Source organism: Photinus pyralis, unplaced genomic scaffold, assembly GCF_008802855.1.
Source record: "Photinus pyralis isolate 1611_PpyrPB1 unplaced genomic scaffold, Ppyr1.3 Ppyr1.4_LG4, whole genome shotgun sequence".
Lineage (NCBI taxonomy): Eukaryota > Metazoa > Arthropoda > Insecta > Coleoptera > Lampyridae > Photinus > Photinus pyralis.
Genome location: NW_022170511.1, coordinates 41,835,104 through 41,846,325, shown reverse-complemented (window position 1 = coordinate 41,846,325; position 11,222 = coordinate 41,835,104).

The following is an 11,222-nucleotide window of genomic DNA, read 5'->3' as shown; positions in this document are numbered from 1 at the left end:
GTTTGTAGGAGCGGGGAATAATACATCGACTTAACATGCACTATCAACATCAGCTGTCTTTTTAAAGCATTGCATCGACTTTCTTACCTTTGAAAACCACAAAATCGATGTTAATTGATGTTTATATTACGATTCTAGCTCAAAAGACACGTAGATACGCTCAAACATGCTCCGAACGCCATCTTGACCCCCATCTTGGAATCCGGTTGTTTCTCCAATTGTTATATGAAATGCTTCTGTCATTCTTATTTTATTTATTTATTTATTATCCCTCTCTTGTTCTGGGCCCTCAACAGGCTTGCGCCCAATTACAGAGTGACCCGCATATTTCTTTTTAGAGGTGCCTCTGCAGAAAGTCTTAAGTTGTTCTATACTACTCCGGTATTTAGCTTACGAATTAGGGAAACTGCAGGAAAACCTAATTCGGAGTAGCCGGTAGAATGTTCGAAACTGGTCTAAGGCAATTCCCATCTCTGCCACAAATGAAAAATTCACCTCAACCCAGGTTCGAACACCCGACCTCCGGATTTATAGCCCAACGCTCTACCATTGAACCATATAAAGCCGGTTTAGAACTTAAAAATCTGTCCTAGCCTAAATAAACGACATCGTGAACGAAACTCGCTCGAGTCGGTAACGAATCAATAACGGAAGCCCAACAAGAACCAATAACGAAAGACACGCACAAAGTTAATGCAACGAAACGAATTATTTGTAGAGAAGAATTAAAAAGAGAGAACGTGACCCGGCGTCGTGTAAGAAAATAAAGAAGCAGATATTTATAATAATTACTTTAGTATGGGAGGCGTGATGAAAGACCATGCAAATTTAAAAAAAAATGATACTACTACAAGAACGATTATGTCAACATTTGTACTACGTAATCGTGATCTTCTTTTGTAATAACTCAGCTGAATTCATTATCTTGAACTTGAAGAGATGAATTGTTATTACATAACATTTTTTCAAAGGAAAGAATACATCCTCTTTAATTTATGGCTGTTTGATGCGTGTCCGCGTCGTAACGATTAATGTTCCACTTTTTTTTTTCTTAAAGTTATACTTGTGTACTATTTATAGTTTTTCGCGTTGTAACGTAGCTCTTTTTTTCCTTTTAACGGGTTCTAACAGTAACTTTTCTGCGGTTCCTTCACATTTGCATGCGGCCAATATTGTTTTAATAATTGACTAAATCTAAACCGCGCGTGGTTGGAGAAAAATCCATCCCCTACATCTGCATGACCACGTGAACTCATACCATATGATTGTGTTTATATATATATATAAAACGCCACACGCGACTTTGTGATGCAGATGGGGATAATAAAAAATCTTCTTCTACTAGCCATCAATTTACTGCTCCCCACTCTATTTCATTTGTCTCTTACGTGTGGAAAATCATTGCATCATTTGCAAGTCAAATGCGGGTTTCTTCTTTCGCATTTTAACGGCCGAGGGTAACAATATTACTTACATGTATAGTACGCATACGCAAAGGTAATAAATAAACGGTACACACCCGGAAGTGTACATTTAACACCCTTAAACTGCATGATTTCCGGCAAGTATCACCTTAATCTTTCTCACGCGATAAGACCAAAACGCCCTCGCTCACGATACTTTGATTATTTTCTGTTCTTGACCCCTTCGGTCTTGCTCGTAGTGACCCCGTTTGGACGCGTGACTTTTTCTGACAACGTGACGACAGCGTATTTTGGTCATATTCGAGATTGATATCCTAAGCCATCCAGAAGTTGAGTACGAAATCCTGTCTTCCAGAACTAATGCCGAAGTCACCTGCAATTAACCAAGTATTGTTGTTCTACATTTTCGAAAAAGAAAACGTTTCCTATACATTTTCCCTTTAAAAGATTTTTCGAGCGCCTGGTCGGTGATTGTTCTAGAGGGGCGATACATGAGGCACGCATCCCTTGCATTGTTATGCGTAAACCGAGAATAAGACCTAGAGCTCGCTTTCGGACATTCAATAGTTATCGGAAGCATTTACAATTATTCATTTCTTTACAATAACATGCGAATGTCTCCTGAATAATGTGACATTTTGGAGTTAAAAACACAAACATTGGCAGAGAACTATTCTTGGTTATCAATCAAGTTTAGCTCGTCACGGAAATAGAAGGGTCAATAAACGCAGCGAGGTAGATTTGCGCATAGGTTGAGTAGGGCAAAGCCTAGGGTAGCAAAAAGGGATAAATCTCCTTAGATTCTTTGGGACCTTTTTAACCACTACGTCTTACAATCTTAAAGTCTCCTTGTGATCATACCGGGTCGTATAATCTTCTGCGGCTTTTTCTTGGTTCTAAGTACAGCCTTCACATCTTACTTAGAATCTTGTTTAGCTATATATATTAACATTTTCAAATACATATTTATAATACAATTTAGATTAAGAAGATTCTTTATGAAATAGACTTTCTGTCTGTCCGCCCGCAAGTGCGACTATTATTGAACACCCTGTATTTTTTTAGTTTTTTATGATCTTTTATTTCTGTTATTAGTAGCACAGATCTACACATACAACAGATCGCTAACCTTATGCATTTTATGGAAAACACATTTACGGCCGGTTGCAGGAACGCGAATTATATTTGTAATAATGGCATATTTACTTAACTGCAGTGCGTGCGACTTAATGGTCAGGTGCTATCTAAATCTATCTTCCGCCCCATCGAGCGATTGTGCAAAAATAATGTCTTCAAACTAAAAACGGTTTTTCCGCTACTAGTACTACCGGTATACCAAAAGATACTGCATTTTCTTATACTAAGGTGCCACTTGGTACAGCTGTTCCTTAGAGCCATTTAGACGATTTGGCCCGAAGAACACTTGACATTTTCCGTGTGGGTAGATTTTAGAGGGGGTGGGGGTGATTTATTGTATCATTTTTTTAAAAACTAAATGTGGCCTAGAGACGAGATCTGGGTGTCGATTTCGTATGATTTTAACCCGAGGAATCCAATGGTAGCACCAGAAATGTAATCCGGATACAGGAAGTCCGTGAAAAGCCGCCATTTTTAAAAAAATGACAGACTTTTGATTGAATTATATTTCTAAGCCACACCGGGTCGTGTAAGGTGTCTAGAGTTATGTTGTTGGGGTCAGGGAATTCATTTATGATAACAAAAATAACCTACTGGAATCGGAACTGCATGACAGGCTTCCCTTCTGTACTTTTTGAGGCGTCGCACGCGGTGAAACCCAAGATATTCCTAAGTTTTAATACCTATATAAATTTGTAATATTTTATTTAACAAAAATACACATTAACAAAACATAAGATATCTTAAAACATGGGGTAAAAAATGTATAAGCCTATGAAGGATCACCAAGTACATCGCTGACCTCCTCTGAGATTGCGTTATCACCACTGAAAAGGAATTTCACATACCGGGTGAATATTTTAAAACCGAACGTAGGAAATTAACATGCGAAAAACTTTTTTGCCGATCGTTGCTCCCCATATTAACTTAGAGGGTTTGTAATGACACCAATCAAAAGAAGATTTTTTTTCTCATCTAATGATATACGAATTAGCTTATTTTCAGGTATATTTCTCATTATTTTATCAAAAATTCGGCAATAAATCCAATTAGCAAAATCATCTTAAGCGAAACTAATTCGTATATCATTAGCCGAGGAAAATCTTCTTTCGATTGGTGTCAATTCACCCGGTATAAATATTAAAGGTTCGGGAGTAAATTAGGTATATCCGAAAGTACACAATATTCTTACCCTTTGTTTGAGCAATCTCCCATACATTTTTGGCATGCAGGAGAACATGGCAATCCGTGTCGCCAGCAGTTGCACTAAAGGGTCTCGCAGCCACACCTGTCCAGAGCACGGACTGCCTTCCATACTTGTGGCAGCTTTGACTACAGAACCTTCCAGCCTTTGGCTTCAAGAGTCCATCCCCATCCTTCTGGACTTGTAGAGCTTCTCATCACCTGGTTTGCACATTCCCAGATATGGCTAGCGACATACGCCGCCCTCTTTATGTGCTCCTCCACCTCTTGCTGCGGCGACACGGATTACCATGTTCCCCTGCATGCCAAAAATGTATGGGAGATTGCTCAAACAAAGGGTAAGAATATTGTATTCTTTCGATATAATTTACTACCGAACCTTTAATATTTACCTATATGTAAAATTCCTTTTTAGTGGTGATAACGCAATCTCAGAGGAGGTCAGCGATGTACTTGGTGATTCTTCATCGGCTTATACATTTTTTACCCCATGTTTTAATATATCTTATGTTTTGTTACTGTGTATTTTTATTAAATAAAATAATATTTATTTATTTATTTATTTATTTATTTAACCAGAAACCATACAGAATAAAAATTCCAATTACATGGCACTGGGGCTCTGAACAAATATTGGGGCTTAAGATCTAATTTTATTTATTATTGAATTTAGGGGATCGTGAAAAAAGTCGATATCATTAACTGAGGATAACTTATTTAAAGTGATCAAGATCTTAATAAGTGGGGAAGTTGTGTTGTTAACTACAAAAATAGTATTATTTTGCCTCAGCTTAACAAATGGTACCTTAAGCTTAATTTCTTGAAGTAATTCGGAAGAGTATAACAAGTTGTGTAAAATTTTGAAGACAAAAATTGTGGAGGCTGTTTATAGGTATATTAAAACTTGGGTTTCACCGCGTGCGACGTCTTCAAAAAGTGCAGTAGGGAAGCCTCTCATGCAGTTCCGATGACAGTAGGTTATATTTGTTATCATAAATGAATTCCCTGACCCCAAAAACTAGTCTAGACACTTTACACGACCCGGTGTGCCTTAAAAATATAATTCGATCAAAAGTCTGTCATTTTCTAAAAATGGCGGCTTTTCACGAACTTTCGGTATCCGGATTACATTTCTGGCACTACCACTGGATTCCTCGGGTTAAAATCATACGAAATCGACCCCCAGATCTCGTCTCTAGGCCATATTTAGTTTTTAAAAAAATGTTACAATAAATAACCCCCAACCCCTCTAAAATCTACCCACACGGAAAATGTCAAGTGTTCTTCGGGTCAAATCGTTTAAATTGCTCTAAGGAACAACTGTACCAAGTGGCACCTTGGTATAAAAAAATGCAGTATCTTTCAAGCATTTCCGTTATACCGCTAGTACTATACTTGATATTGGCGTTTTCCGTCTGTCACTGCACTAAGCGTGCATGATCTGCTGCTCAATAGAGGGCGCTTTTAAGTATACGTTTACCCCGTATACCTAAATGTGTTTCCCAGAAAATGCATAAGGTTAGCAATCTGTTGTATGTGTAGATCTGCGTTAGTAGCAATTCATAAAACAGCAAGTCATGGCAATTGGTACTAATATCAGAAATGTTGAAATTAATTTTTAAATTTGCGGGTATACGAAAAGCTAGTTTTATCCTTCATGGTACTCTAATGAAAGGTCTCAACGAAAGGAATTAATTTCTACCAATCATAGCCCTCCTCCTCGACCTCTTATCGTGATCGGGTATATTCCCCTATACCTCAGGAACGGATTGTCGGAAGAGGGTACTCACAAAAAGCGATTGAGACGTCTGCAAGAAATATATCCATTGGTGATGTCAAAACAAAAGCTATTTCGGTTAAAACAATGCGCTTTATCTACACAAGAGTTGTGCACAATTTATACTTGTTAATTTTCTCGGGAGTATTTTAGCTATTAGGGAGTGCATATAGGTCGAGACTTCTGTGGCACTCTTTTGTTTTCTGGTTGTGGGTGATTTTATTTAGAAACCATTTTTCTTGCCTTAATTAAACTTATCTAAAGGTAACCTTCAATTTGTTTCAAGTTTAACGTAGACAGGAAGACTGGACCTTTGAGATTTTGGGATAATTTGGTAGCATAAGAGATTTTGTTCGTTATTAAGTCCGTCATATTTTATAATTGCTTACCTTCTCCATCAGAATTTCTTAAATATATATACTTCTTTTTGTGCGGGTCATTTTACCGGGGCTATTATGACGAAGTTACTTTGAAGAAACACACGCAGTTTCGTAAGAGAAACTGAAAATTATTCGACTCGTAATGTCACCTAAATTAAAATTCATAAATAATTCTATTCGGTTCCGCATTAAAACTTATTTAATTTAGAATAGGAAATTAGACGGAAGTTGAAGAACTTTTTCATCTAATGATAGGTAATCAACAGCTAAAAAACAAGAAAACAAAATGCATCATGTGAGGCTTTAATTGAAAACCGAAACTTCGATTTTCTCCGTCAGTATTGAAAAGCTCGGAGAAAAGTTGAAGGGTCTCTTGAAGTTTTTAAAAAAGGAACTTGAACCATGTTCAATCAAGCGTAGAGCATTTTGTAGCGATCAACGATAAGAATGTTCTATATTCTGGCTGACGTTTGCTTGTTTTCGAGAGCATCGTGTATGTAGTACAGGAAACTGTGCAGAGTACAATGACGATCATTTTTTTTAACTTGTAAAGGTTATCGATGTATCCGGTTCCGCATACGTAACCTGACCCACACCCCAATCCCTTTTCAACTTGATCGTTAATAAAGAATAATAATAATGATTGGATTAACGGCCGAGTTCGTTAACATGTTGATCGTTAAGTTTATTGAACACAACAAATAAAATCGCGGCCTCTTCTGCACACTTAACATAGGAAAAGGTCAATTGACCACATTTTCATCAAATTTTGACGAGCTCTGTTTTGGGGTGTGGAGTATATGCAATGGGTTTAGATGTGCGTAGGGCAATGGAGAGCGGAAAGCCGATGTCTACGTGAGGTTGTTAGTTTGTTTGCAAACTTAACGGAGTGTACCGTACACCCTGACTGTACCCAGCAAAGCCTACGGATCAATACCCCACGGTATGTGTACCTACTTTCATTGCAACTAGCTCATCAGATGTTATTAATGTAGGGCCGTTTGACTAACACTTTTTCCGTGCGTACGAAAATCGATAGCACCCTTTCGCATTGTGGCCGACCCTATTTTTTGCTACGCCGTACGATGATAACCTACATTTCACTTTCAGTTTCGACATTGCAAACAAATACGCTAAGTACTCACCACATTTTGAAAAGTGGTCAACGGCGCATTACCTGTAATAATAAAAAGGAAATTAGTAAAAAGAAAAGGGTACCTCAATGCAGTTTACGTGCACACTTTCGACAGGAACCTGGGGGCGATTATCAATTTCCTCATATTTATCGGTTCACCTGATTACGTAACGATAATGAGAGCATATGAATGGTGTGTGATGTTAATTAATGGAAATTTGGTTTAATAAGAGGAATTGGATAATAAATTGGATAATAAATAAAGCTCTTCGATTACAACCATTTAATGCCTACTCAATGTTATTGGAAATGCCAAATGAAATGGTCATAGATTTTATGTTAGTCACTTCACATCAGAAGGACTGCATATTAATACCGCATTTGATGACAACCATTCTTTTGAACTTAGATTGAGAAACTATTGTTGTTTTTTACAATAATTTTGTTGACTACATTCAATTCAAAGTACTCAGGCCAATAAAACTCGTCAGTTTTAGCATATTTCTAAAAAATAGAAACAAATGCGATCTTTATTTCAATAGCTATGGACGTGCTTTAGTCGCTATTTTGTTCAGAATGATACCTACAGACTTGTACTAAACAAGAAATTTCTTCTACCGCAACTTGGGCAAATAAATGTCGTACTTACTTCCTCTATCGCATGTGCAACAATTTTATTTTTAACGCTGGCTGATGATTGCGAGAAATTAGGCGACCAGGCGGCGATTTAGAATTTTGGCAATATGTATGTATACCTTGATAATTTTAACACGTTTCGCTATTGTATAGCGTTCCATCGTGACTGTCAACTAAATTGTACTACATTCTACTGCTCAAATGTCAAATTTGGTGAAAAAAAATGGAAGCGTTCAATTACAGCAAGCATTTAACTTCCTCCGTTCCCGATGGGTGGCCCTATATTAGCCAGATTTATAGTATATTTAAATCTGTGGTATTAGTAATAAACACACAAAAGTAAAAAAAAAACCGTGCGAAGACGTTAAACGGCGAAGAGCGCTTTTTGGTCTGAGGTGAGCTAGGAAGCTTTTCTGTCAAGAATTGACTCATTTTTTTCTAATCGTTTTTTAATATCAAAACCCCTCGATTTTAGTTAAAATAAAATACATACCAAAAATGTCGAACCTCCCTATTCTTTTAATTTAATTTGCAATCATCTTAGCATTATAGAATACGATCTAGAACCATTCCCACGTTCTCACAAAATTCAAGTTTCAATGAAAAAATGTTGGAGTTTCCAGACACAATCAAACTTATTGTTGTGCCAAAATATTCCTTTGTGCGTTTCATAAAAGAACGCTCTGGGATTGTTTGTGTTCCGATTATACGGAAATCATTCTCCTAATTCAATGTCTACTAACCGATGTTGCCGTTTCCAATTGTTTTGAACTTTTACACAAATCGGGAACGGTTCAATTGAAACCACGTTAAATGCGATTTTAAACATAAAGAAAAGCGAAAGCGCCTAGTATCTATAATTTTTCAAAAATACACACATAATTAAGGCAAGGCGACAAAGTGTAAATGTAGAAAAGTAGTTGACCCGTTTTTAGGTCAAATTGCGAAAGTGGAATTTAAACGGATGAACAAAGAGAAGATTATTACGTGTGCGTGCAATAATTACTCTGGCATTTACTTCACTCGCGCTTCGTCATTTTGCGGGGAGTGAGTCAGGGTTCCGATTTTGGACCCGTACTATACTATCATAACACTTTTTTGCATTACAATAGACGAAAATATTCCATAATCCCAAACTCGTTTTCATGTTCAAGGCTACCCATACAAACGACAATCAGCTGTGGCCACACCTGCAATATAAGATAAACACCTGAAATACATGTCAATGTAAACTAGTTCTTAATTACTTTTTTTTGTCAATAGAATTCAAACGCACCTACAGGTGTAATACGAGCAAAAATGGATATTCATTTCATTAAAGTTTCATTCATTCATTCCGGGATGTCATCGATTTTTTTCACGTAATTCAATTTGGTCATTGTAATAACGATTACGCCATTATCCTACGATATTATGATGAGGGTTCGGTTATGAAGGCCTGCCAATTACGGTCATTTAATCAAAGACAAGAAGGACGGACGCCCTGGGGAAATTAAACGTAGAATCCTCGCTCAAAAACCGATTGTTATACATTTTTAATTTAATCTGTGGCGTTTAGATTGGTTTGATGATGTGCTGCTCGTCGATGCGAATAGACTTTGCGGTAAAAAATTGCACATCCTCCATGATGATTGTAACTGGCGTAGGAATTTAGGGGTATCGCTGTTGAAATTTTGCGGTTCAGTTTCGCGGTAAATATAATAAATACGGTAGTCGTTTGTTGGTGACGGGAAACACATGTCTTAGTGGGTAGTGGCATAACATACCTACATGATGTAGTAATGCAGAAAAATACTTGCGTGGAGGTATTTCGAAATTTCTTTGCGGGAATTTGACTAAAACAAAAACGGTCTTTCGATAGAATTCGAATTCCTACGTTCCCATGCGCATTGAAGAAATTCGGCCACGCGCATTTGTTTTACTTCTAAACGACACAATCGAAATTCAGTTAAAAAGTGAATACAAAAATCTCCTATAGGAGAGGTGAACTTTAAGGAATTAAGTTCTAGCTCTACATGGTGAATTTTTGTTTTCGTTTTTACTATGGGGACTCCTAAACCGTATCAAACCATTGGTAATTTTTTCTCAGCTTTTTGATGGTTCTAATATAAAATTGTGATGATTTGTAGGTTTCTAGTAAGTCACATTAACTTTCTTATTTATTTATTTGTATTTAATTCTCAACAGGACAAGCCTAATTACAGAGAACATAAAGTGACGATCAAACTAAAGTTACACTAATGTCGTTATACCTACACCATCTACATTACCCATATTGGATTTTTAAGTCACTCGATAGAGAACAAAATTACAAAACCAGTGATACTAAACACTTAATATTTCCAAACAATTTATTTAGGAAAATCAGTACCTACTTCTTATGATCATTTTATAGGCCGTAGGGAGTGTCACCTAAAATTTGCCACGTCTGTGGGAAATATTCTATAGGTACACGAGAGTTTCAACTATCAGGGTAGTTTTCGGGAAAATATAACTGATTCTTCCTTTCCCCCACGCCCCCCGGTGAAAATTTTTTTCCATCTTTAGAAAATCACCATGCTGATTATTACTTTGTGAGGAGTGTCAACAAATTTTCGTTCTCTACAAGAAAGTTAGGGAGGAACGTTTTAGTAGTACCGGTGGGTCGGGAAGGAGGGGGGTGGCTGCTTGGTTCAAGTCTTCAATATCCTTAACGAATCTTAACACAAAAGCCTTTAGAGTGCTCTTAGAGACTCTTCGAAACTCATAAAAACTCCTAAGGCTCTCCAAAGGCTATCAAAGGTTCTAAAACACTATTGAAGAGTTTTAAGAACGTCTAAAGAGTAACTCCTTAAAAACCATCAAAGACTCACAAAAGCTCCGGTCTTAAAGGGAGAAGAAAATCTTAAGAAAGTTTGAGAGGCTCTTCAACATTATGCCCGAGTTTTAAAGGTTCATAAATAATAATCTTCAAATCAACGGGCGTTTTTAACGCTAGCACTACTTTTAAAGGCTTTTAGGGATGTAGAAGGTTGTTGGAATCTTTCGAAACTTATGGAAACTTTGAAATGTTCTGAAAGATTTTGAAAGAGTAAAATTTTATTCTCTTAAAGATCATGAAAAGCTCTTAATGACTTTCAAAAAGTTTTATATGTAGTACTACTACAGCCTCTAAGAGCCACTAGCAGACCACGGAGACCATTATAGCATTTTCACACTGACCACTTTGTGGCGTTTCTTGAACCTTTTGGGACATTATCATATCTTTATCTACTACACACGTAAGATAGAGAAAACGTAAAACTGCCTATATACCCATACAAAACATAAGCATTTCCACTGCTAACATTGACGTTAAAATATACGGGATAGCATTTAAAAAATACCAAGTTTGGTTGAAATTAAACTTTTTTTATGGTTACGCCACTTGATTCTAAAATAGGCTTCTTAAATTTTTTCTATCTAACAAGGGTATTACGATACGATAACGTCCCAAAAGTCAAACTTTTCGTTTTCGCCCTAACTAACCTAACTAGATTGATTCTGTTTGT